Source organism: Scyliorhinus torazame, chromosome 16, assembly GCF_047496885.1.
Source record: "Scyliorhinus torazame isolate Kashiwa2021f chromosome 16, sScyTor2.1, whole genome shotgun sequence".
NCBI classification, from domain to species: Eukaryota; Metazoa; Chordata; class Chondrichthyes; order Carcharhiniformes; family Scyliorhinidae; genus Scyliorhinus; species Scyliorhinus torazame.
In genome coordinates, this window is record NC_092722.1 from 2,318,918 (window position 1) to 2,345,611 (window position 26,694).

A 26,694-nucleotide genomic window follows, 5' to 3' on the forward strand; every position below is an offset into this window, starting at 1 on the left:
GGGAAAAATCGACCGTGGATATCTAAGGAGGTGAGGGAGAGTATCAAATTGAAGGAAAAAACATACAAAGTGGCAAAAATTAGTGGGAGACTACAGGACTGGGAAGTCTTTAGGGGACAACAGAAAGCTACTAAAAAAGCCATAAAGAAGAGTAAGGTAGACTATGAAAGTAAACTGGCTCAGAACATAAAAGCAGAGAGTAAAAGCTTCTACAAATATATAAGACAAGAAAGAGTGGCTAAGGTAAATATTGGTCCTTTGGAAGATGAGAAGGGAGATTTAATAATAGGAGACAGGGAAATGGCTGAGGAGCTGAACAGGTTTTTGGGGTCAGTCTTCACAGTGGAGGACACAAATAACATGCCATTGACTGATGGAAATAAAGATATGATAGGTGAGGACCTTGAGATGATTGTAATCACTAAGGAGGCAGTATTGGGCAAGCTAATGGGGCTCAAGGTAGACAAGTCTCCTGGCCCTGATGGGATGCATCCCAGAGTGTTAAAAGAGATGGCTAGGGAAATTGTAAACGCACTAGTGATAATTTATCAAAATTCACTAGACTCTGGGGTAGTCCCAGAGGATTGGAAAGTAGCAAACGTGACACCACTGTTTAAAAAAGGAGGTCGGCAGAAAGCGGGTAATTATAGGCCGGTAAGCTTAACTTCGGTTGTAGGGAAAATGCTGGAATCTATCATTAAGGAGGAAATAGCGGGGCACCTGGAGGGAAATTGTCCCATTGGGCAGACGCAGCATGGGTTCACAAAGGGTAGGTCGTGTCTGACAAATTTGGTAGAATTTTTTGAGGACCTTACCAGTGCAGTAGATAACGGGGAGCCAATGGATGTGGTATATCTGGATTTCCAGAAAGCCTTTGACAAGGTGCCACACAAAAGGTTGCTGCATAAACTAAAGATGCATGGCATTGAGGGTAAAGTGGTAGCATGGGTGGAGGATTGGTTAACTAACAGAAAGCAGAGAGTGGGGATAAATGGGTGTTTCTCTGGTTGGCAACCTGTAACTAGTGGGGTCCCTCAAGGATCAGTGTTGGGCCCGCAGTTGTTCACAATTTACATAGACGATTTGGAGTTGGGGACCAAGTGCAATGTGTCAAAGTTTGCAGATGACACTAAGATGAGTGGTAAAGCAAAAAGTGCAGAGGATACCAGAAATCTGCAGAAGGATTTGGATAGGTTAGGTGAATGGGCTAGATGGAATTCAATGTTGCCAAGTGTGAGGCTATCCATTTTGGGAGGAATAACAGCAGAATGGATTATTATTTAAACGGTAAGATGTTAAAACATGCTGCTGTGCAGAGGGACCTGGGTGTGCTGGTGCACGAGTCGCAAAAAGTTGGTGTGCAGGTGCAACAGGTGATTAAGAAGGCTAATCGAGTTTTGTCTTTCATTGCTAGAGGGATGGAGTTCAAGACTAGTGAGGTTATGCTGCAATTGTATAGGGTGTTGGTGAGGCCGCATCTGGAGTATTTGTGTTCAGTTTTGGTCTCCTTGCCTGAGAAAGGACATATTGGCACTGGAGGGAGTGCAGAGGAGATTCACTAGGATGATCCCAGAGTTGAGGGGATTAGATTATGACGAGAGGTTGAGTAGACTGGGACTGTACTCATTGGAGTTTAGAAGTACGCGGGGGGATCTTATTGAGACATATAAAATTATGAAGGGAATAGATAGGATAGATGCGGGCAGGTTGTTTCCACTGGTCGGGGAAAGCAGAACTAGGGGTCATAGCCTCAAAATAAGGGGAGGTAGATTTAGGACGGAGTGTAGGAGGAACTTCTTCACCCAAAGGGTTGTGAATCTCTGGAATTCCTTGCCCAGTGAAGCAGTAGAGGCTCCTTCATTAAATGTTTTTAAGATAAAGATAGATAGTTTTTTGAAGAATAAAGGGATTAAGGGTTATGGTGTTCGGGCCGGAGAGTGGAGCTGAGTCCACAAAGATCAGCCATGATCTCATTAAATGGTGGAGCAGGCTCGAGGGGCCAGATGGCCTACTCCTGTTCCTAGTTCTTATGTTCTTATGTAGTAGTGATTTACTGTGTATAATAAATGTGTTTTGATTTGAATCTTACTAATTGCTGTGTTGAGTTATTGATCATTACTTGAACATGAAGCTCGTGGTGGTATCATAAAGCTACCTGGCAACTCTAGAGCAAAGGTTAAACAAACAGAGCAAATTACGAATTAAGAGACAACCAAAAGTTAGCAACAGTGGAGACTTTGATCCATTAAAAATAATGGAGATGGATTTCAGACAAGGCAATGAAGATCCCAATCTGCATCTCATCCCACAGGTATTGACAGGAGAAATTCACTTCTCGCTTTTTTACATTTAATTTAATGCATAGAACAATTGGCTTCAATGTTTTAAGATTAATTATTTTAATGAGCAGCATGAGAAAATTCTTTCCATGAAGATTAAGGAGCAGCTGGAGATTTTCACTGCTGAACATGGGGAGCAAAGAAGATGTTTCAAAATGAAGGCTTGTGATTATCAGAGAGACGAATGTCGGCATTCATTCACATCAAATACAATCCATCATTTAACACAGGAATACAATTATTTAATAAAATATGAGGAAGCACAAATCTTTTGTTAAATGCCGAAGATTAATGTTTCGAACTGGTTTCCAAACTCCCAGAGGAGGAAATGGCATTTGAAAAGAAACTCTGTGAGCAGAGTATTCTCATTTTTTGTGTCAATCCAGGCGGGAAACGCCATGTACTCCCTCCCGTCAGTTCCACTGCCAGCTTCTCCCATTGTCTCTTTTGAAACTTAGTCCAAACAAATGGTGGAGATGGGTCTCATGGTGCCACTCTGGCAGGACTGCTCCATCAGTAAACCTCATGCCCCATTGCCTGCTAAAAGCTTTCTGATTGGCAGGCTGAAGCAGTTTCAAAGGGGAGATTCGGATTGTTTATTTATAAAGCTCCGCAGGGATCCATTAACTCAGGGGAGCAGCTGGTTTCCGAACCACAGTTTTTTTAATGAGTCTGACTCTTTGTTCTCAAGTGCTTCCTAGAAAGTGCAGGAGCACATAAAATTGAATGTAAGCAGTGCAGATCAAAGCGTTCAGCCTTCCAAGCATACAAACAGACGTCTATACTTTAAAGGGGAATGGAATTGAATGTGTGAAATCTACTTCAAAGGTTTACACCATTTTAAAGGCATGACTTTCACCGTCATCTCACAGACCTTTAAACTTGGAATACAGACTTTTTAAAGGGTTCAGGGGTACAGGTGGGATCACTTACACTTTATCATGCAAAAACTTTAACGTGTACACACTGATTGTTTATAGTGTTTAATAGCTGCAGATGGGGACAGCAGGTAAACTAGCCCCGTCCCAGCAAAGACCCCTAACCCGAGCCCCTCCGGCCCAGCACAATCCCCCATGTTGGTGATACTGGTGATGTTTTCTCCTGGTTGCCGATGTTGCTGGTGTTGTTGCTAATCTTTTCTGCTTTTTCCAGTTCAGGTCCAGGTTGAATGAGGACTCTTTTCCTTCTCATTGACACTCAAGTGACCTTTGGAGTTTCAGCTTCACCAACAACCTCCACTGGGTCCCAGGTTTACATGGCTGGGTCCTCTACTTGTACAGTTGTCCTTTCAACAGCCCAGGTAGGCATTTAGCATGTTTGTTCTACCTGTGCATCAGTCAGTTTGTTATTCTACTCCCCTCAGATCATTTGGAGGGAGTATCTGACTGAAGTGATAATAACACAAGGTTTGTGTCGTCCTTTGTCTCTCTCGATACGTCGTGAGGGTTCCAGCGACCATCTGCACATATCTCTTTGTGAACCTTTCTAGAAACATTTTGGGCAATATGCTGATGAGGTGAGGATGTTGAACATTATGGGGCGTGATCTAAGGGAAGAGTTTCTCAGTGACATTTGAGGCGGGTTTAGCTGGGACTTTCTCCCCAGTTCTGTTGGCGAGTTCCCACTGCTGTCTAACCACACTGTCACTTGTTCAGGCGCTGAGGAGTTCCCTCTGGGGCTAGCCCACACTCTGCACAACCCGCCGGATGTTTTTCGGTGGCAGAGGCAGTCCGTCAGCGGGATCTTCTGGACCCGCTGTTGTCAAGGTGATTTCCCGGTGAATGCACCCCTCGTCACCAAGATACCTGATCCGGGGGTGCATTGCCAGTGGGAATGGAGGATCCCACCAGTGTGAACAGCCGGTAAATTCTGGCCAGAATGTTCTCCATCACTGCAGAGCTGAACCCGCTGACCAGACCGCCTCCTTAGAGATCAGGCCACCATTTTGAAAGGTTCCCTCACAGTCACCAAGGTCAGAATTGAACCCCGGACCCTGGAGCTGTGAGGCAGCAGTGCTAACCACTGTGCTGCCCCGACCGTTTGGTATTATCTGAGTGGGATGATGTTACTCTGCATTTTGGTATCACTCTTCAGCTTCCAATGACAGTGCGTGGATTTCTCACCCACTTCCTGGTCCGAATGGTTGCGCCAATTTCTTTTCTCAGGGACTGTCGCATCCAGTGACGTCACTCAGCTGTCTGGTTCCTGAGTCCATTCCCTCCTCAAACCCACTGTCATCTTCCGGAGGGTGGACTCTTCAATTCTTTCATTTCTCATTCACACATTTCCCTCTCTCTCTCTGATAGCTCAGTTACCATCATCTTCCCTTATCCACCTCATCTTTTCCCAGTCAGTTGACTTTCCAAGCTCTACAGTTTGATCCATATGTGGGACATTTCCTTCTGCCTGTCAACGTGTGTGGTCATCCACAGCTCGAGCAAATCTTTCTGTCCGCACAATTTTGGTGCTGCTTCATTGCATCATCCCGGCTGCCTTTCTCTTGACGTGAACTGAAAGCTAGTTGTTATGGTCTTCAATGTGTTCATCTGTCAACTCGTTGCTTCACGTGCACTGACAGCTCTGTCTACAGCCTGCGACATAGTGAGTTCATTCTCTCCATTTAAAGCTTTCCTGGGTGTGCAGAGCCCCGATCAGCTGAAATCGCAGGACTTTCACTTGTGCACTTGGATTTACATTTTCTGGATGCATTCTTCAGCCTTTTTAGGAATTTGACCGAAGTAGATCTGATAATTTGACTTTGGCTGCAAATATGCGCTGAACTTTACAAAACAATTTTCTGGGTTTCATCTGAACTCCGCTCCCAACTATTAAACAAATGTAATCTTTCCCCTCCTGCCCACAAAAGCTGACCTATTCTTCTTCACGAGCGCCTTTTAAAAAGTACTGAGTGTTAGTCTGGACTTGAACTTCTCAAACACCTCAATGATAGCAGCACCCAATTGATCATTGGCTCGTGCTCTGGTGGCCATCCTGGGTTTGTATGATTCTAATTCAGGTTGACTTTTCAATCTAATTTAGCATTAAATACATTTGAAATGTTTGGGTTGTTACTCACAGACACTTGCTGTCACCATGTTACACCTTCTGATTCCTATAAATTAGAAATAAACACACCTTAGACTCAAAATTCTGGACTTTCAATGAATGTATTTCTTTTTCCACGTGACTTATATGTTGTTACTCAGCACAAGTGCAGTGCAAAATTAAAATGTGGCATCCTCGATATATATTCACTTAATAATTAGTTCTCAGCTCTTTACAAATAAAATAACAATATAACAGAAAGAAATGTTTTAGATCCCTCAATGGCAAAAATGTCTTAAAGTAATTTCCACATTTATGTTATTCTCCAAGTTATCACGGTGTAACTGATTTAAACAAAGATTCTAATCAAAAAAAGCATATTTTTCAATTCAGTCACTTAACGAAAGATGACAGGTTCACTGCTCGTGTTCCTTCGAGGCCTTGTCCCAATCAATTAACCATCAGTTGACATTTCTAGCCTTGTCAGCCACAGGGATTAAATGTTTTTTGGGGAGAATTTGCTCAGATTCACCCCGAGGTTTCCCGAGGTGAAATCTCTTGGCTGCATCGCTGTTAATGACACTCGACATTGCAGTCAAATTCTGGCTGTCGGGCACACATTCAGACTTGTTGCCCCCGCGCCCAGCTTCCGCACCGCCCACCCCCCCCCCCCACCCCCCCCCCCCCCACCCCCCCCCCCCACCCTTCCCTCGCATCCAGCAGTCCGTGAAACCCACTCCTTAAACTGAAATTCCAAACTACAGAGCATCATTGAGGAAAGATATTAATTCACGGCTAAATTGTTTGGAATATTTGGAATCTGCAGAAAAATCCTAGTTTTAATTATTCTCCTTTTACAGTTAGTTTCCTGAGCATTATCACTGTTATTCTCAATGACTCGGTATCATAAAGAGTAACATTACAATTAAAAAGAGAAAAACTTGAATTTATATGGAGCCTTTCACAGACACAGGACTAACCGAAGCGCCTGACAGCAAATGAAATACAGCCAACAAGAGCACAGCAAGCTCCCATAAACAGCAATGTGATAATGACCAAATAACCTGTTTTATGATAAAAGCAAAATACTGTGGATGCTGGAATCTGAAACCAAAAAGAAAATGCTGGAAAATTTCAACAGGTCTGGCAGCATCTGTAGGGAGAGAAAAGAGCTAACGTTTCGAGTCCAGGTGACCCTTTGTCAAAGCTAAAGGACATAGAAAGTGGGAGATATTTATACTGTGGGGTGAGGGAATGCAAGATGAGGCATAGCCACAGAAACCAAAGGAACAGAGTGGTAATAGCCACAGAAACCAAGGGAAACGGGTGTTAATGGCAGTCCCCAGAGAGAACAAAAGGTGTGAAAGGCCAAACAGCAGAGAAACTAACATCAGAGGGTAAACTGTGACAGGTGTAGACAGGGGAGGGTGAAGTAAAGGGGAGAAAAAGGTGAGGAGAGGGGGGATAAGATACAGGGGGGGAAATATATATATAAAGAAAGACAAAAAATAAATAAAATGTAAAAGACAGTTAAAATGAGATGGGATGAAAACAAATGGGTCGAGGTGGGGTAGAGCTGATCATCTGAAGTTGTTGAATTCGATGTTCAGGCCGGAAGGCTGTAGCGTGCCTGGCCGGAAGATGAGATGTTGTTCCTCCAGTTTGCATTGAGCTTCACTGGAACATTGCAGCAGGCCAAGGATGTGTTAAAATGGTAAGCAACGGGAAGGTCAGGGCCCTGAATGCGCACAGGCCGAAAGTGCTCAGCAAAGCGATCGCCCAGTCTGCGTTTGGTCTCTCCGATATAGAGGAGACCACATTGGGAGCAGTGAATGCAATAGACCAAATTGGAAGAGTTTTATGATGATGACTGAGGGATAAATATTGGCCCAGAGATCGGGGAGAACCTTCCTGCTCTTCTTCAAAATAGTGTCATGGAATCTTTTACATCAACCCCAGAGGACAGACAATTTGTGTGTTTTTTGTGCTACAATTCTAGACTGGGTCTTGGACCCATAACTTTGTGGCCTAAAACCAAGAGCGCTAACAACTTCTCCACAGCTGATACAATAAATCCTGACAACATGTTGGAGGTTTTCAGTATTGAACACTGTGGCTAACCTTTGAGACAGAGATAGCTGTTTCTGAGGCCAACATTTGAACATTTGATGAGCTACAGTCCTTTTGCAAGCATTGCCATGTGAATAATCTCACCTGAATAATTCTACACTCAATGCTCTCTGGGTAATATTGAGTGAAAGATTTCACTCAAAGTACAAGCAACCATTCCCAATCCACAGTAAACACAAGCAATGATGTTCGGAATAGTTTGTCAGATTTTGGGACGCTTTTGTGTAAAAATACATTTATTTGCCAGTTGCTTCGCTCATACCTCCCAGGTAATCACAACCTGTTTATCCTTCACATCACCTCAGGACAGCTGATATGTTCTGTAATGTTTGTTTCCCTGTGTCACACTGCAAAACACTTGGTACAATAATGATTTCCACTGTCTACGTCCAAAGCCTACCTTCCGGATGACTGTTGATGTTGTTGGTTACTCGTTCTCGGGGCTGGAGATTGAAGATTTATTTTTAGACCTTTACAATCAACTGCTTTCCAATGCGGGAGTTGTTCTGATTCCTTTCAGTTGATGGAGGGAGTTTAAGACAGTCATGAGTCTGATTTGGCACAATGCCTTCTTGGAAGATAACTGAGCTCCTGTGGAGAAGAAGATCTTTATGATTTTCCTCGCTGCTTTTACTGTGAGATTAAATCTGTTTGATCAAGCAGGTAAAGATTTTGATGGACTCCGTGGATCCTCTGAGAATCAGTGCATTACCATTTATATTACTGGCAGGTTTATCAGGGCCATTAACTTTTCCTGGGAAAAAATAGCCAGAATCTGACTGATCTGAACCTGCTAGAAGAGCTTGAACTGCTAAAATTTGGACTGACATCCCATCCCAAGGGTAAGCTCAGAAACAGTCTAATTTTGGGCACGTATAGTGGAGTCTTTCACGGTACCTCCAGAGTCGAGAACGACCCCACTATTAAACAGGACTGTCGTTTTCTCTGGTCTTGGTCTGGAATGCCTCAATGAGTTACCTCATTTCCTGCTCCGACAAGCTCAGCTCGTCAGTGCAGGAAGAGATCGGGGCGCCATTTTTAAATGTCACACTGACCTTCCGACCCCCGTGGGACACCCCACCATGGCCTCCAGACCATCCTCCCATTGCCCCAACCTACCTCGTAGGGAGTCCTCGGGCCCCTCCTCACCCAGCTCCTAAAGGCAGTGCACCCCCAGGCCTGATCCCTGGCATGAGCAACCTGGCACCCAGATACCTTGGTACTCCTAGCCTGGAATCCTGGCTGTGCCCCTGCCAACCTGACAGTGCCACCCAGTTATCCAGGCAGTGCCAGCGTTCCCAAGGCAGCACTGTCAAGGTGACAGGCTGGCAGTGCCAAGGTGCCTGGGTGCCAGCAGGAGTGCCAGGCTATCAGCCTGCCCAGAGCCCGACCACCCAGGTTCCTTCGATGGCCTGGGAGACGCTTCCCAGGTGCAGTTACACCGTTACGTTTGTGTTGACCAGTGCTAAATGAGGTCTCCCAGGCACAGGTGTTAGCTTCCAAGCCTCAGGAGAATTGGCCGCTGTCATATTTAAATGAGCCTAATTGCTCACTTAAATATGTTAATCTGGATCTCACCCACCGAGGGTCTCGCAAGATGTGTTAGATCTCGCGAGGTATTCCGAACATCGCAAATCTCGCGAGAGGCCTCTCGCAAGTTTTAATGGCTTCTTCGCGTCACCGAGCCGGGCGCAGCGAGGCAGTTCGATTATGCCCCAAAGCAATGAAACCAGGGCCTATGCTCTGGAATTGGGGCAGAATTGTCTTATGATCCCAGCCAATAATCACAAAAAATTCTGCAAGGCTGTGTATTAACAGATGAAAAAGAAAAAGGTTAGATCCTCAATCATGGGAGAAATGGTAAATCTTTGTGTGGAAGCAGCAATTGGAAACAAAAGTGATTTGAGACTGTTATATAGATGTGGTGGATTATGGATTTGGAGGGTTAGGGGTTAGGATTAGGGGATATGTAGCTTGGGGTGTCAGGAAGCAGAGGTATGTTTAAGTGATCCATGTTTGTATTATTGGAAATTAGAACTAAGGTATAGAGATGTCAGTGGGTTTAACTTAGTAAGAAACTCTATTTAGATTCATGTTAAACAAAGGTGTTTACCTGTATGGGGGGCTTTGGTTTCATTTTAAGGTGTGCTTCGAAAGTTTATGGCACAAAAAGTAAACAAGGAGGTGGAGAAATAATGAGCTGTTGCTTAGCAACCAGGGGCACTTTTAGGGTAGGAAGGCTTTTTGAGTTGAGTTTTGCCTAAAACCATGGCAGTTGGAACTAGGAAGCTGGAGAAGGATGTCTCTCTCAGTTCTGCTAGAAGAAAAGCCATACAATGGAGTAATGGGCAAGAAAGCAAGTCCACAAACTAAAGGACAGCTCGTTCTAGAAACTAGAGAATGAAGAGAAGTTTCCAGAAAGATTGAAGTAAAAAGGAAAACAGGAACTGGGATTTGAGCAGGATACTGTTCATTGAAGTTAAAGACGGAAATGGAAATTGGCTAAAGAAAAGTCAGGTATCTGAAGCAATCGTAAGGTTGGAATTCTTATTCCAGACTTTGGAACAATAGTATTCAGCTGGGGACTGAGTACCTGAGACATTGCATGTTTACTGAGAACATCATAGCATAAGATATATTTTTAAACGTGTGTTATCCTTAAAATAGATACATTTCTGAAGATAAGTGGAAGTGGAAGAGGATTGTATTATTTTCAAATGTTTCATGTTTAATAAATGCTTTCTTTGTTGGTGAAAGCCCTATTTATCCACATTTTTTGAAAAAATGAATGTTCTGGTTTTCTGAGGGTTCCATTCTGCGATCTTCCTCTCCAATAGCAACATTAATGAATATGGAGAGTTAGGTTTAGGGTTCTGGATTCCAAAATGCAGGCAGAATTTTGAGTCAAAAGACACCAATCTTTATTGATCTCCAAGTGCGAGAGAGAATTCCTGCTCAATTTCCCCGTGAACTGTTCTGTTTTAATCTGAGAATCACAGGTTAAGTCTATTGTACTTAAATGAAAAGTGAATGACAGGAGAAGGTGTGTGTGAGCATATACATATACGTGTGTCTACACATGTGAGCATATATGTACATGGATGTTTATATATGTCAATGTGCATTTACACTTGAGTACATATGTAGATATGTTTAAAAATGTGAGTATATATGTACATGTGTGTTTATATTTGTGAGCATATATATACACACACACATACACGTGTTTATACATGTATTGATTATATATGTAAATGTGCATTTATACATGTATATATATTTACATGTGTGTTTATGGGTGTGTGCGTAAGGATAAGACCATAAGACACAGGAGCAGAATTAGGCCACTCGGCCCATCGAGTCTGCTCTGCCATTCAATCATGGCTGATATTTTTCTCATCCCCATTCTCCTGCTCAAGGATCTCTGTGTCTATTCGGAACCCTGGATATCCGTTATCCCTTCTCAGTTCCCAAATAACAGAGGTCAAGTCTGTGCTTTCTGGCAAAGTCCACTGGAACTTTATTTGTCAGCTGTGCCCACTGGTAAACTTATTTTCAATACAACATTGGCCGAGGCATTGAGTATAAGAATTGGCAAGTCATGTTGCAGCTGTATAGAACCTTAGTTAGGCCACACTTGGAGTATAGTGTTCAATTCTGGTCGCCACACTACCAGAAGGATGTGGAGGCTTTAGAGAGGGTGCAGAAGAGATTTACCAGAATGTTGCCTGGTATGGAGGCCATTAGCTATGAGGAGCGGTTGAATAAACTTGGTTTGTTCTCACTGGAACGAAGGAGGTTGAGGGGAGACCTGATAGAGGTCTACAAAATTATGAGGAGCAAAGACAGAGTGGATGGTCAGAGGCTTTTCCCCAGCGTAGAGGGGTCAATTACTAGGGGGCATAGGTTTAAGGTGCGAGGGGCAAGGTTTAGAGGAGATGTACGAGGCAAGTTTTTTTACACAGAGGGTAGTGGGTGCCCGGAACTCGCTGCCGGAGGAGGTGGTGGAAGCAGGGACAATAGTGACATTTAAGGGGCATCTTGACAAATACATGAATAGGATGGGAATAGAGGGATACGGACCCAGGAAGTGTAGAAGATTTTAGTTTAGACGGGCAACATGGTCGTCACGGGTTTGGAGGGCTGAAGGGCCTGTTCCTGTGCTGTACTTTTCTTTGTTCTTCTTTGTTCTTTGTGCTTTGATTCCGGAATGAATTTTTCTATCCCGGTATGTGATTCTTAAGGAGATTATTATCTTCAGGTCTGGCCTTCTTTTTACTTCTGATTGGCTTTAACTAATTTAGAATTCACTCAATTCGGCCAAACTGTCTGCCGATCAATTCTAAGAGGTATATGTATTTAAATATCTTGGTGTGACTTTGCCATACACCTGCATCTATCATTAATTAGAAAAACACAGTTTCTGCTGAGAAATTATATCTCTAGACTGGCTGTTTCCATAGAAACGGAACTACTCGTACTGGACTGAAAAAAATAGACTTATCAGTGATAGGCAGCATGGTTTTGTGCAGGAAGGTCATGTCTTACAAACCTAATAGAATTCTTTGAGAAAGTGACAAAGTTAATTGATGAGGGAAGGGCTGTAGATGTCATATACATGGACTTCAGTAAGGCGTTTGATAAAGTTTCCCATGGCAGGTTGATGGAAAAAGTGAAGTTGTATGGGGTTCAGGGTGTACTAGCTAGATGGATAAAGAACTGGCTAGGCAACAGGAGACAGAGAGTAGTGGTGGAAGGGACTGTCTCAAAATGGAGAAAGGTGACTAGTGGTGTTCCACAGGGATCCGTGCTCGGACCACTGTTGTTTGTGATATATATAAATGATCTGGACGAATGTATAGGTGGTCTGATTGGCAAGTTTGCAGATGATACTAAGATTGGTGGAGTTGCAGATAGCGAGGAGGACTGTCAGAGAATACAGCAAAAGATAGATAGATTGGAGAGTTGGGCAGAGAAATGGCAGATGGAGTTCAATGCAGGCAAATGCAAGGTGATGCATTTTGGAAGATCTAATTCAACGGCGCACTATACGGTCAATGGAAGAGTCCTGGGGAAAATTGATGTACAGAGAGACCTGGGAGTTCAGGTCCATTGTACCCTGAAGGTGGCAACGCCGGTCGATAGAGTGGACAAGAAGGCATGCAGCATGCTTAACTTCATCGGACGGGGTATTGAGTACAAGAGTCGGCAGGTCATGTTACAGTTGTATAGGACTTTGGTTAGGCCACATTTGGAATACTGCGTGCAGTTCTGGTCGCCACATTACCAGAAGGATGTGGATGCTTTAGAGAGGGTGCAGAGGAGGTTCACCAGGATGTTGCCTGGTATGGAGGGTGCTAGCTATGAAGAAAGGTTGAGTAGATTAAGATTGTTTTCATTGGAAAGATGGAGGTTGAGGGGGGACCTGATTGTGGTCTACAAAATGATGAGAGGTATGGACAGGGTGGATAGCAACAAGCTTTTTCCAAGAGTGGGGGTGTCAATTACAAGGGGTCATGATTTCAAGGTGAGAGGGGGAAAGTTTAAGGGAGATGTGCGTGGATAGTTTTTTACGCAGAGGGTGGTGGGTGCCTGGAACGCTTTGCCAGCGGAGGTGGTAGAGGCGGGCACGATAGCATCATTCAAGATGCATCTAGACAGATATATGAACGGGCGGGGAACAGAGGGAAGTAGATCCTTGGAAATTAGGTGACAGGTTTAGATAAAGGATCTGGATTGGCGCAGGCTGGGAGGGCCGAAGGGTCTGTTCCTGTGCTGTCATTTTCTTTGTTCTTTGTTCTTTGGAAAGCCGCCCAGTTTTTAACGTACAATGGGACCTTTTAGCTAGTTGACGTCAATGACCCCACAGTTTCAAGCGGTTTGCAAAATGTGAAACCTGAGAAAGAAATTACAGAAATTACAGAAATTGGGCAGCACAGTAGCATTGTGGTTAGCACAATTGCTTCACAGCTCCAGGGTCCCAGGTTCGAATCCGGCTTGGGTCACTGTCTGTGCGGAGTCTGCACATCCTCCCCGTGTGTGTGTGGGTTTCCTCCGGGTGCTCCGGTTTCCTCCCACAGTCCAAAGATGTGCAGGTTGCCCTTAGTATCCAAAATTGCCCTTAGTGTTGGGTGGGGTTACTGGGTTATGGGGATAGGGTGGAGGTGTTGACCTTGGGTAGGGTGCTCTTTCCAAGAGCCGGTGCAGACTCGATGGGCCAAATGGCCTCCTTCTGCACTGTAAATTCTATGATTTGCGAGGACGTTGACTAGAAATGACCTAGTTACGATATTGAGCAATCGCTCCCCTCCCCCCCCAAAGGATGTAGAGCTTCCTTTATTCCAACACCTTCATTTATATACCTGCTGTAATCAATAATAGGGTAACTGATTGATACAATAGGGTAGCTGAAGTATACAATAGGGTAGCTGAAGGATACAATAGGGTAGCTGAAGGATACAATAGGGTAGCTGAAGGATACAATAGGGTAGCTGAAGGATACAATAGGTTAGCTGAAGGATACAATAGGGTAGCTGAAGGATACAATAGGGTAGCTGAAGGATACAATAGGGTAGCTGAAGGATACAATAGGGTAGCTGAAGGATGCAATAGGGTAGCTGAAGTATACAATAGGGTAGCTGAAGTATACAATAGGGTAGCTGAAGGATACAATAGGGTAGCTGAAGGACACAGTAGGGTAACTGAAGGTTACAATAGGGTAGTTGCAGGATACAATAGGGTAGCTGAAGGTTACAATCGGGTAGCTGAAGGATACAATAGGGTAGCTGAAGGATACAATAGGGTAGCTGAAGGATACAATAGGGTAGCTGAAGGACACAGTAGGGTAACTGAAGGTTACAATAGGGTAGCTGAAGGATACAATAGGGTAGCTGAAGGATGCAATAGGGTAGCTGAAGGATGCAATAGGGTAGCTGAAGGATACAATAGGGTAGCTGAAGGACACAGTAGGGTAACTGAAGTTTACAATAGGGTAGTTGAAGGATACAATAGGGTAGCTGAAGGTTACAATCGGGTAGCTGAAGGTTACAATAGGGTAGCTGAAGGTTACAATAGGGTAGCTGAAGGATACATTAGGGTAGCTGAAGGATACAATAGGGTAACTGAAGGTTACAATAGGGTAGCTGAGGGTTACAATCGGGTAGCTGAAGGATACAATAGGGTAGCTGAAGGATACAATAGGGTAGCTGAAGGATGCAATAGGGTAGCTGAAGGATGCAATAGGGTAGCTGAAGGATGCAATAGGGTAGCTGAAGGATACAATAGGGTAGCTGAAGGATGCAATAGGGTAGCTGAAGGATGCAATAGGGTAGCTGAAGGATACAATAGGGTAGCTGAAGGATACAATAGGGTAGCTGAAGGATACAATAGGGTAGCTGAAGGATACAATAGGGTAGCTGAAGGATGCAATAGGGTAGCTGAAGGATACAATAGGGTAGCTGAAGGATACAATAGGTTAGCTGAAGGATGCAATAGGGTAGCTGAAGGATACAATAGGGTAGCTGAAGGATACAATAGGGTAGCTGAAGGATGCAATAGGGTAGCTGAAGGATACAATAGGGTAGCTGAAGGATACAATAGGGTAGCTGAAGGATACAATAGGGTAACTGAAGGTTACAATAGGGTAGCTGAAGGATACAATAGGGTAGCTGAAGGATACAATAGGGTAGCTGAAGGATACAATAGGGTAGCTGAAGGATACAATAGGGTAGCTGAAGGATACAATAGGGTAGCTGAAGGATACAATAGGGTAGCTGAAGGATGCAATAGGGTAGCTGAAGGATACAATAGGGTAGCTGAAGGATACAATAGGGTAGCTGAAGGATACAATAGGGTAGCTGAAGGATACAATAGGGTAGCTGAAGGATACAATAGGGTAGCTGAAGGATACAATAGGGTAGCTGAAGGATACAATAGGGTAGCTGAAGGATACAATAGGGTAGCTGAAGGATGCAATAGGGTAGCTGAAGGATACAATAGGGTAGCTGAAGGATACAATAGGGTAGCTGAAGGATACAATAGGGTAGCTGAAGGATACAATAGGGTAGCTGAAGGATGCAATAGGGTAGCTGAAGGATACAATAGGGTAGCTGAAGGATACAATAGGGTAGCTGAAGGATACAATAGGGTAGCTGAAGGATACAATAGGGTAGCTGAAGGATACAATAGGGTAGCTGAAGGATACAATAGGGTAGCTGAAGGATACAATAGGGTAGCTGAAGGATACAATTGGGTAGCTGAAGGTTACAATCGGGTAGCTGAAGGATACAATAGGGTAGCTGAAGGATACAATAGGGTAGCTGAAGGATACAATAGGGTAACTGAAGGACACAGTAGGGTAACTGAAGGTTACAATAGGGTAGCTGAAGGATACAATAGGGTAGCTGAAGGATGCAATAGGGTAGTTGAAGGATACAATAGGGTAGCTGAAGGTTACAATAGGGTAGCTGAAGGTTACAATCGGGTAGCTGAAGGATGCAATAGGGTAGCTGAAGGATACAATAGGGTAGCTGAAGGATACAATAGGGTAGTTGAAGGATACAATAGGGTAGCTGAAGGTTACAATCGGGTAGCTGAAGGATACAATAGGGTAGCTGAAGGATATAATAGGATAGCTGAAGGATACAATAGGGTAGCTGAAGGCTACAATTGGGTAGCTGAAGGACACAGTAGGGTAACTGAAGGTTACAATAGGGTACCTGAAGTGTATAATAGGATAGCTGAAGGATACAATAGGGTAGCTGAAGGATACAATAGGGTAGCTGAAGGATACAATAGGGTAGCTGAAGGACACAGTAGGGTAACTGAAGGTTACAATAGGGTAGCTGAAGGATACAATAGGGTAGCTGAAGGATGCAATAGGGTAGCTGAAGGATGCAATAGGGTAGCTGAAGGATACAATAGGGTAGCTGAAGGACACAGTAGGGTAACTGAAGTTTACAATAGGGTAGTTGAAGGATACAATAGGGTAGCTGAAGGTTACAATCGGGTAGCTGAAGGTTACAATAGGGTAGCTGAAGGTTACAATAGGGTAGCTGAAGGATACATTAGGGTAGCTGAAGGATACAATAGGGTAACTGAAGGTTACAATAGGGTAGCTGAGGGTTACAATCGGGTAGCTGAAGGATACAATAGGGTAGCTGAAGGATGCAATAGGGTAGCTGAAGGATACAATAGGGTAGCTGAAGGATACAATAGGGTAGCTGAAGGATGCAATAGGGTAGCTGAAGGATACAATAGGGTAGCTGAAGGATGCAATAGGGTAGCTGAAGGATACAATAGGGTAGCTGAAGGATACAATAGGGTAGCTGAAGGATACAATAGGGTAGCTGAAGGATACAATAGGGTAGCTGAAGGATACAATAGGGTAGCTGAAGGATGCAATAGGGTAGCTGAAGGACACAATAGGGTAGCTGAAGGATGCAATAGGGTAGCTGAAGGATACAATAGGGTAGCTGAAGGACACAATAGGGTAGCTGAAGGATACAATAGGTTAGCTGAAGGATGCAATAGGGTAGCTGAAGGATACAATAGGGTAGCTGAAGGATACAATAGGGTAGCTGAAGGATGCAATAGGGTAGCTGAAGGATACAATAGGGTAGCTGAAGGATACAATAGGGTAGCTGAAGGATACAATAGGGTAACTGAAGGTTACAATAGGGTAGCTGAAGGATACAATAGGGTAGCTGAAGGATACAATAGGGTAGCTGAAGGATACAATAGGGTAGCTGAAGGATACAATAGGGTAGCTGAAGGATGCAATAGGGTAGCTGAAGGTTACAATAGGGTAGCTGAAGGATGCAATAGGGTAGCTGAATGTTACAATAGGGTAGCTGAAGGATACAATAGGGTAGCTGAAGGATACAATAGGGTAGCTGAAGGATACAATAGGGTAGCTGAAGGATACAATAGGGTAGCTGAAGGATACAATTGGGTAGCTGAAGGATACAATAGGGTAGCTGAAGGATACAATAGGGTAGCTGAAGGATACAATAGGGTAGCTGAAGGATACAATAGGGTAGCTGAAGGATACAATAGGGTAGCTGAAGGGTACAATAGGGTAGCTGAAGGATACAATAGGGTAGCTGAAGGATGCAATAGGTTAGCTGAAGGATGCAATAGGTTAGCTGAAGGATACAATAGGGTAGCTGAAGGATACAATAGGGTAGCTGAAGGATACAATAGGGTAGCTGAAGGATACAATAGGGTAGCTGAAGGATACAATAGGGTAGCTGAAGGATACAATAGGGTAGCTGAAGAATGCAATAGGGTAACTGAAGGATACAATAGGTTAGCTGAAGGTTACAATAGGATAGCTGAAGGATGCAATAGGGTAGCTGAAGGATGCAATAGGGTAGTTGAAGGATACAATAGGGTAGTTGAAGGATACAATAGGGTAGCTGAAGGACACAATAGGGTAGCTGAAGGATACAATAGGGTAGCTGAAGGATGCAATAGGGTAACTGAAGGATACAATAGGTTAGCTGAAGGTTACAATAGGATAGCTGAAGGATGCAATAGGGTAGCTGAAGGATGCAATAGGGTAGCTGAAGGATACAATAGGGTAGCTGAAGGACACAATAGGGTAGCTGAAGGATGCAATAGGGTAGCTGAAGGATGCAATAGGGTAGCTGAAGGATGCAATAGGGTAGCTGAAGGATACAATAGGGTAGCTGAAGGACACAATAGGGTAGCTGAAGGATACAATCGGGTAGCTGAAGGATACAATAGGGTAGCTGAAGGACACAATAGGGTAGCTGAAGGACGCAATAGGGTAGCTGAAGGATGCAATAGGGTAGCTGAAGGATGCAATAGGGTAGCTGAAGGATGCAATAGGGTAGCTGAAGGATGCAATAGGGTAGCTGAAGGATACAATCGGGTAGCTGAAGGACACAATAGGGTAGCTGAAGGATACAATAGGGTAGCTGAAGGATACAATAGGGTAGCTGAAGGACACAATAGGGTAGCTGAAGGATACAATAGGGTAGCTGAAGGATGCAATAGGGTAGCTGAAGGATACAATAGGGTAGCTGAAGGATGCAATAGGGTAACTGAAGGTTACAATAGGGTAGCTGAAGGATACAATAGGGTAGCTGAAGGACACAATAGGGTAGCTGAAGGATACAATAGGGTAGCTGAAGGATGCAATAGGGTAGCTGAAGGACACAGTAGGGTAGCTGAAGGATACAATAGGGTAGCTGAAGGATGCAATAGGGTAACTGAAGGATACAATAGGGTAGCTGAAGGACACAATAGGGTAGCTGAAGGATACAATAGGGTAGCTGAAGGATGCAATAGGGTAGCTGAAGGACACAGTAGGGTAGCTGAAGGATACAATAGGGTAGCTGAAGGATACAATAGGGTAGCTGAAGGTTACAATAGGGTAGCTGAAGGTTACAATAGGGTAGCTGAAGGTTACAATCGGGTAGCTGAAGGTTACAATCGGGTAGCTGAAGGATACAATAGGGTAACTGAAGGATACAATAGGGTAGCTGAAGGATACAATAGGATAGTTGAAGGATGCAATAGGGTAGCTGAAGGATACAATAGGGTAGCTGAAGGATACAATAGGGTAGCTGAAGGATGCAATAGGGTAGCTGAAGGATACAATAGGATAGTTGAAGGATGCAATAGGGTAGCTGAAGGATACAATAGGGTAGCTGAAGGATACAATAGGATAGTTGAAGGATGCAATAGGGTAGCTGAAGGATACAATAGGGTAGCTGAAGGATACAATAGGATAGTTGAAGGATGCAATAGGGTAGCTGAAGGATACAATAGGGTAGCTGAAGGATACAATCGGGTAGCTGAAGGATGCAATAGGGTAGCTGAAGGATACAATAGGATAGTTGAAGGATGCAATAGGGTAGCTGAAGGATACAATAGGGTAGCTGAAGGATACAATAGGATAGTTGAAGGATGCAATAGGGTAGCTGAAGGATACAATAGGGTAGCTGAAGGATACAATAGGGTAGCTGAAGGATACAATAGGGTAGTTGAAGGACACAGTTGGGTAGCTGAAGGATACAATAGGGTAGCTGAAGGTTACAATCGGGTAGCTGAAGGTTACAATCGGGTAGCTGAAGGATACAATAGGGTAGCTGAAGGATACAATAGGGTAGTTGAAGGACACAGTTGGGTAACTGAAGGTTACAATAGGGTAGCTGAAGGATACAATAGGGTAGCTGAAGGTTACAATCGGGTAGCTGAAGGATACAATAGGGTAGCTGAAGGATACAATAGGGTAGCTGAAGGACACAGTTGGGTAGCTGAAGGATACAATCGGGTAGCTGAAGGACACAGTAGGGTAACTGAAGGATACAATAGGGTAGCTGAAGGACACAGTTGGGTACCTGAAGGATACAATAGGGTAACTGAAGGATGCAATAGGGTAGCTGAAGGACACAGTAGGGTAACTGAAGTATACAATAGGATAGCTGAAGGACACAGTTGGGTAGCTGAAGGATACAATAGGGTAACTGAAGGATACAATAGGTTAGCTGAAGGATGCAATAGGGTAGCTGAAGGACACAGTAGGGTAACTGAAGTATACAATAGGATAGCTGAAGGACACAGTTGGGTAGCTGAAGGATACAATCGGGTAGCTGAAGGACACAGTAGGGTAACTGAAGTATACAATAGGATAGCTGAAGGACACAGTTGGGTAGCTGAAGGATACAATAGGGTAGCTGAAGGATGCAATAGGGTAGCTGAAGGACACAGTAGGGTAACTGAAGTATACAATAGGATAGCTGAAGGACACAGTTGGGTAGCTGAAGGATACAATCGGGTAGCTGAAGGACACAGTAGGGTAACTGAAGTATACAATAGGATAGCTGAAGGACACAGTTGGGTAGCTGAAGGATACAATAGGGTAGCTGAAGGACACAGTTGGGTAGCTGAAGGATACAATTGGGTAGCTGAAGGACACAGTAGGGTAACTGAAGGTTACAATAGGGTACCTGAAGTGTATAATAGGATAGCTGAAGGATACAATAGGGTAGCTGAAGGATACAATTGGGTAGCTGAAGGACACAGTAGGGTAACTGAAGGTTACAATAGGGTACCTGAAGTGTATAATAGGATAGCTGAAGGATACAATAGGGTAGCTGAAGGATACAATAGGGTAGCTGAAGGACACAATAGGATAGCTGAAGGACACAGTTGGGTAGCTGAAGGATACAATTGGGTAGCTGAAGGACACAGTAGGGTAGCTGAAGGATACAATTGGGTAGCTGAAGGACACAGTAGGGTAACTGAAGGTTACAATAGGGTACCTGAAGTGTATAATAGGATAGCTGAAGGATGCAATGTCAATTTACTTGTGACACAGACTTTGAAGGAACAATAACATCAGTATTCTATGAATGCCAGAATTTGTCAGACAGTGGGGCTTTAGGGGTTGGGGATGTGATGGTCGAAATTGAATAATGCCAATTCGCCAGTGCATTTTGCATCTCTCTAGATTTTTATTTCCATCAAAGCCGACTGGTTATTACCCATTTTACACTAGCCAACATATTTATAGTTACCCCCAATGTCCTTGCTCACAGATAACAGCAGTGGCGGGAGTGAAGAATGGTGCCTCTGGGGAATAGGCTCTCATTGCTCAACCAGAAGTGGTCCTTCCCAATGAGCTGGCCAATAACATTCACAGAAACTGAGATGATGTTTACTGATTGGATCATTCAATGACATGAGTGCTGGAGTCCAAACACAAAGCACAGGAAACAAGATTGTGTTCAACCAGCCTCATCGCCCATAAAACTCAAATCTTTTATATAGAATCATAGAATTTACAGTGCAGAAGGAGGCCATTCGGCCCATCGATTCTGCACCGGCCCTTGTAAAGAGCACCCCACTCAAGCACACACATCCTTCTGCACTGTATAAGGTGGTTGATATAAATTCAACCAAGTATTTCACACAGGGACATTTATAATTGAACATTTTTTGACTAAACATTGCTGAATTTGTCCCATTTATAAGTGCAGAAAACTCCTCCACATTCTGATACATTTTCTACAGTTAATATTTCATTGCCTCTGTCACAAACAAGCTGAAATGTTTAATTTTTAAAACAAGTCCTTTGATGTCATACTCAGCACCAATAAACAACCATGTTGAAGCAGAGGAGTGCACAGTCTGGACAGTCTATTGCTGATGACAATGTGGAAAATTTGGCTGGATTTCAAAGAAGCTTCAGTTTTTGATCACAGCACTCCAACATTTCACATTTGTTCAATCAACAATTTGGCTTCACAAGTGGGGAAAACTATTTACCATAAATTAATTTAAAAACTGAACTGCGGCAAGAATTATGCCGAAAGGTTTAAAAAACTGCACCTTCATCTAAGGAACTCTTCTGTATAAAAATTAATGCTTATATACGAGTGTGAATGCTTCTCCAATAGGAACAGAAACTGCAATGAGAAAAGGGGAGTAATCGTAAGAGCGGCTTTCAGCATTGAAAGAGTAGATCTATCTCCCTGCACCTGAAACCAAAGACTCCATTTGAAGGGGTGACATGGTAGCTCAGTGGTTAGCACTGCTGCCTCACAGCGCCAGGGTCACTGCCTGGGTGGTGTTTGCACATTCTCCCCATGTCTGCATGGGCTTTATCCGGGAGCTCTGGTTTCCTCCCACAGTGCAAAGATGTGCAGGTTAGACACATCCTTCGACTCAAGTGCCCTCGACACCACACTGCGACACGCTACCCGTTACCATCTCATTACAGCCTCAGCTCGCGCGCGGTGAGGTCGAAAAGGCCATCCCACAGGTGAAGAACAACGAGACCACTGGCACAGATGGAATCATCGGAGAAGTATTAAAATGCGGCAGAGAGGCACTCTTGAGAAGGATCCACAACCTCACCACCCGTGTCTGGAAGGAAGAGAGAATGCTGGGAGATCTCACAGGTGCCTTAATTTGCACCACTTTGAAGAAAGGAAACCGAGTGCGGAAATTACAGAAGAATTTCCCTACTCTCCGCCACGGGAAAGGTCATCTCGAGAATCCTCCTCAAGCACCTCCTCCCAGTGGCTAAAGAGTTCCTCCCTGAGTCTCAGCGTGGCTTTTGCCCATCAAGAGGCTCAATGGACATGATCTTCAGCACGCGACAAATCCAGGAAAAGTGCAGAAAGCAGCATGGCCTTTGATCTCACAAAGGCTGGCGACTCTGTCAACCGCAAGGGATTGTGGAGCATCCTCCTTGCGGGGCATCTTGACAAATATATGAATAGGATGGGAATAGAGGGATACGGACCCAGGAATGATAGAAGATTGTAGTTTAGTCGGGCAGCATAGTCGGCACGGGCTTGGAGGGCCGAAGGGCCTGTTCCTGTGCTGTACATTTCTTTGTTCTTTGTTCGGCTGCACGCAGAAATTCGCCACCATTCTCAGCCAGCTCAACGATGACATGCAAGCCGTGATCCTTGCCAACGGAACCTCCACAGACCCAATACATGTGCAAACTGGGGTCAAAAAGGCTGTTCCATCGCACCAACACTCTTGTCCATCTTCCTCGCAGCAACACTCCACCCCCTCACCCTGAAACTAACCTACTGGACAAGGGGGAAACTGTTCAACCTCCGATGCCTCCAGGCCAGAACCAAGACCACCCCAGCCTCTGTCATTGAGCTGTGGTACGCAGACGATGCCGGTGTGTGTGCACATTCAGAGACCGAGCGAGAAACCATCGTCGAAACATTCACCGAGGTATATGGGAGAACGGGCCTCAGGCTAAACATCCTGAAAACAAAGGTTCCTGAAAACAGAGGAAAATGTAACTGGTCTGATTCGTAAGTTTGCAGATGACACAAAGGTTGGTGGAATTGCGGATAGCGATGAGGACTGTCGGAGGATACAGCAGGATTTAGATTGTCTGGAGACTTGGGCGGAGAGATGGCAGATGGAGTTTAATCCGGACAAATGTGAGGTAATGCATTTTGGAAGGTCTAAAGCAGGTAGGGAATATACAGTGAATGGTAGAACCCTCAAGAGTATTGAAAGTCAGAGAGATCTAGGTGTACAGGTCCACAGGTCTCTGAAAGGGGCAACACAGGTGGAGAAGGTAGTCAAGAAGGCAGACTTGCCTTCATTGGCCGGGGCATTGAGTATAAGAATTGGCAAGTCATGTTGCAGCTGTATAGAACCTTAGTTAGGCCACACTTGGAGTATAGTGTTCAATTCTGGTCGCCACACTACCAGAAGGATGTGGAGGCTTTAGAGAGGGTGCAGAAGAGATTTACCAGAATGTTGCCTGGTATGGAGGGCATTAGCTATGGAGAGCGGTTGAATAAACTTGGTGTTCTCACTGGAACAACGGAGGTTGAGGGGTGACCTGATAGAGGTCTACAAAATGATGAGGGGCAAAGACAGAGTGGATAGTCAGAGGCTTTTCCCCAGGGTAGAGGGGTCAATTACTAGGGGGCATAGGTTTAAGGTGTGAGGGGCAAGGTTTAAAGTAGATGTACGAGGTAAGTTTTTTACACAGAGGGTAGTGGGTGCCTGGAACTCGCTACCGGAGGAGGTGGTGGAAGCAGGGACGATAGTGACATTTAAGGGGCATCTTGACAAATACATGAATAGGATGGGAATAGAGGGATACGGACCCAGGAAGTGTAGACGATTTTAGTTTAGACGGGCAGCATGGTCGGCACGGGCTTGGAGGGCCGAAGGGCCTGTTCCTGTGCTGTACTTTTCTTTGTTCTTTGTTGTTCTTTGTTCTCTCCCAACCCGCTCCTGCCACACAAAACTGCCCCCCAACCATCATCATCCACAGTGATCCCCTGGACAATGTGGATCATTCCCAGAACTCAGGAACCTCCTCTCAATGCGACCAGACATTGACAATGAAATCCAGCGTCGACTCCAATGCGCTGGTGCAGTTTCCGAATGCCTGAGGAACAGAGTATTCAAAGACCGAGACCTCAAACCCAGCACCAAACTCATGGTCTACAGAGCAGCCGTGGTCCCCGCCCTCCTGTGTACATCAGAAACATGGACAATGTGCAGCAGACACCTCAAATCCCTGGAGAGATATCACCAACGCATCCTCCGCAAAATCCTGCAAATCCACAGGCAGGATAGGCGTACCAACAAGAGCGTCCTCTCCCAGGCCAATATCCTCAGTATCGAGGCACTGGTCACGCTCGACCAGCTGCGATGGCCGGGCCACATTGACCGCATGCTCGACACAAGACTCCCGAAATAAGTGCTCTGCTCTGAGCTCCGCAATGGCAAACAATCATTAGGAGGGCAGAGGAAACACTACAAGGACACTCTGAAAGCCTCCCTAAATAAATGCAACACCCTCACCGACACGTGGGAATCGCTTGCTTCAGAACGCACAAACTGGAGAAAAAGCATCAGCGAAGGTGCCAATCACCTCGAGTGTCACAGGGTGGAGCACGTGGGTGCCAAGTGTAAACAGCGGAAGGAGGGTGCAGAATCCAGAGCATTCCACCCACCCACCGCATCGGGCACCACCTGCCAAACCTGTGGCAGAGTCTGCGGTTCCAGGATTGGATTATTCAGCCACCGCAGAACCCACCTCCCCAGACTGTTAGCAAGGCATCCTCGATCCTAATGGACTGCCCAGGAAGAAGTTGGATTAGCCATGCTAACGTGCCCCTATAGGATGAATACGTGGCTGAAGGGGTGGTGTCAGGGGGAGGGTTTCAGATTCCTGGGACATTGGGACTGGTTCTGGTGGAGGTGGGACCTGTACAAACTGGACGGGTTACACCTGTGCAGGACTGGAACTGATGTCCGAAGGGGTCTATTTGCGAGAGCGATTGGGGAGGGTTTAAACTAATATGCCAGGGGCATGGGAACCTACGCAAGGAGTCAGAGAAAGAGGGAGCAAGGACAAAAGCAAAAGGTAGAAAGTGAATAAGAAAAGTGATAGGTGGAGAAACCAGGGACAAAATTCAAACAGGGCAGGAGAGAAAAATATTGGGAGCAAGACCAGCATTGTGACAAAGACAAACTTAAAGGCGCTGAGTCTTAATGCACGGAGCATTTGCAATAAAGTGGATGAACTAATCGCGCAGATAGCTATAAATGGGTATGATATAATTGGGATTACGGAGACATGGCTGCAGGGTGACCAGGGATGGGATGTCCCAGGGTTCTCAGTATTTAGGAAGGACAGGCATAAAAGCAAAGGTGGTGGCGTGGCCCTGCTGGTTAAAGAGGAAATTAACACAATAGTGAGAAAGGATATTACCTCTGACAATGTGGAATCTGTATGGGTAGAGTTGAGAAATACCAAGGGACAAAAAACATTAGTGGGTGTCATATAGACCCCCAAACTGCAGTGGTGAGGTTGGGAGTGGCATTAAACAAGAAATTAGAGATGCATGTAATAAGGGAACATCGGTGATCATGGGTGATTTTAATCTTCACATAGATTGGCCAAATCAAATTAGCCACAATGCCGTAGAGGAGGAATTCCTGGAGTGTATACGGGATGGTTTTCTTGACCAATATGTGGAGGAACCAACTAGAGAGCAGGCCATCTTAGACTGGGTACTGTATAATGAGAAGGGAATCATTGCCAATCTGGCTGTACGAGACCCATTGGGGATGAGCGACCATAACATGATAGAATTTTTTATCAAGATGGAGAGTGAAGTAGTTGATTCGGAGACAAGGGCGCTGAATCTTAATAAAGGGAACTATGAGGATATGAGGCGTGAGTTGACCTTGATAGATTGGGGAGAGTTACTTAAAGGGATGACAGTGGACAGATAATGGCAAACATTCAAGGAACGCATGGGGGAACTACAGCAACTGTTCATTCCTGTCTGGCACAAAAGCAACGGGGGTGAGAGGGCCAATCCATGGCTCACAAAGGAAATTAGAAATAGTTTCCAACACAAGGAAGAAGCATACAGATTGGCCAAGAAAAATAATAGGTCTGAGGATTGGGAGCAGTTTCGAATTCAGGAAAGAAGGACAAAGGGATTGATTAAGAAGGGGAAGGTACAGTACGAAAGGAAGCTTGCAGGGAACATAAAGACTGACACTAAGAGTTTCTATAAATATGTGAAGAGAAAGTGATTGGTTAAAAATAATGTAGGCCACCACAGTCAGAAACAGGGGAATGCATAATAAGGGACAAAGAAATGGCTGAGCAATTGAATACAGACTTCGG

At 44.7% G+C, this 26,694-nt stretch overlaps 1 protein-coding gene and 1 long non-coding RNA gene across 8 annotated transcripts in view; one reads left to right on the top strand and one right to left on the bottom strand.

The window, feature by feature from the left end:
* rap1gapa (RAP1 GTPase activating protein a) overlaps nucleotides 1-26,694 on the bottom strand; it is an 809,199-nt gene that overhangs the window by 631,117 nt on the left and 151,388 nt on the right. For 2 of the 7 annotated variants that reach the window (XM_072477770.1, XM_072477760.1), the window contains exons 2-3: nucleotides 7,915-8,105; nucleotides 5,416-5,451 (exon numbers count right to left, since the gene is read on the bottom strand). The exons of 2 other annotated variants lie outside the window; for them this stretch is intronic. The gene's annotated coding sequence lies outside the window, so the exon portion shown is untranslated. The remainder of the gene's footprint in view (nucleotides 1-5,415; nucleotides 5,452-7,914; nucleotides 8,106-26,694) is intronic. 3 more of the 7 variants (XM_072477771.1, XM_072477761.1, XM_072477762.1) reach the window with 2 other exon arrangements.
* LOC140392519 (uncharacterized) overlaps nucleotides 1-26,694 on the top strand; it is a 118,748-nt gene that overhangs the window by 83,588 nt on the left and 8,466 nt on the right. Inside the window, exon 3 of the long non-coding RNA XR_011935385.1 lies at nucleotides 3,492-3,639. This is a non-coding gene — a long non-coding RNA (uncharacterized lncRNA). The remainder of the gene's footprint in view (nucleotides 1-3,491; nucleotides 3,640-26,694) is intronic.